Here is a 1,388-nt window from a genome sequence, read left to right as displayed (position 1 = left end):
AAGAGAACACGCCATAGGGCAGAACCCAGATTGTAGAGCAGGCCCGCTCCCACCCGCTGCCCCCTGCCCCCGACTCGCCTCAAAGAGGCCAGCATCTCCCTGGGCCAGGCCGATTCCCATGGTTCCCACTTAACGGCCTCTGAGTGGATTCCGGATACGTCTTTTAAATGGCTTGGTCCTTGGGCTACTCTCTTAGGAATTCTGTTCTTTCTTTCTTTCTTTTTTTTTAAAGCCTCCAAAGGTAAGGCTGGGCAGCCTTGAATCTGAGGGAAATGCCCATTGTCACTCCCAAATCCATGGTACAGAGCCTCGGAAGCCCGGCTGGGAGCCGAGACAAAAGCAGCCGGGCCGCCGGCGGTGGAGGATATATTCCTCGCTCTACAAGTTGCCCAGCGCACCCTTGGAGGGCTCCCAGCCCACCTCGAGCACCGGAAAGGAAGGGGGGAAATGGCTATTTCTGGCCTAATCGATTGCCTTTGCCAATGGCTTTCTGATTTTATTCCAGAGGAGCTGCCTTTGCCTGTAGCACGGGTGTTCCTCCAAGACATGGCCCCCTGTCAACAACGAATGGTGCTCCCCACATCGCGGGGGGTAAACTGAGAAGCTAAAATTGCCCTCCTCTTCTGCCTAACCAATGGAGGTCTGGGCAAATCTATTCCAGTGTTCCCAACCTGGCACTGATGCACAGCCATCCCTCTTCCACCTAGGAAATGGCTCCCCTAAAGGGTTCTGTCTTGGAACTGGGAAAGACTCTTCGTTTTCGGGAGGAAGTTTAAAACTCTGAATAAATACTGAGTCTCCCAAATACTCCTTGGATGAGGGTTTTAAGGCTCAGACTCCCTAAAAAAGGGGACAAATGAAAAGGACGTGTTTTGTGAAGCTGCTTGAATCTATCGGAGACCCTCTGAAACCACAGTACAACATGGGGTAACGAATTCTCTGTCAGATCATCCCCCCAAGGCCTCTCCTCTCTTCTCCCTGGCCAGACTGAAGTCTGGACCCTCTTGGGCTGCTGTGCCTGCGATCTATCTATCTATCTATCTATACACACACACATACACACACACACACACACACACACACATGTGGAAGCTGGCTGGAGTTTTCTGAGCCATGGTGGTAGCTGGAACATTGGACTTCATGGGAAGTCATATTTATCTGTAAATTCTCTTTCGGTCACCCTTCGTATATTTTCTTGCCTCCCAGATACAATGGCTCCAACCAGCATTTTTAATTAAATAGGGGGAGGATTAACTGGGGAAAACCTTTTCTTCCTTTAAAAAATTTTTTCTTGTAGGCCACCAAAAGGTAATGACTGAGCATAAAATCCTTCCACAAGGAAACCAGGGCAACGTGGGATGGGAAAACTCACCCATCCTCTCCTTCAC

The sequence above is a fragment of the Neophocaena asiaeorientalis genome, unplaced genomic scaffold (genome assembly GCF_003031525.2).
Source record: "Neophocaena asiaeorientalis asiaeorientalis breed wild unplaced genomic scaffold, Neophocaena_asiaeorientalis_V1.1 scaffold96, whole genome shotgun sequence".
Classification (NCBI taxonomy): domain Eukaryota; kingdom Metazoa; phylum Chordata; class Mammalia; order Artiodactyla; family Phocoenidae; genus Neophocaena; species Neophocaena asiaeorientalis.
Note: the sequence above shows the minus strand (reverse complement) of the source record.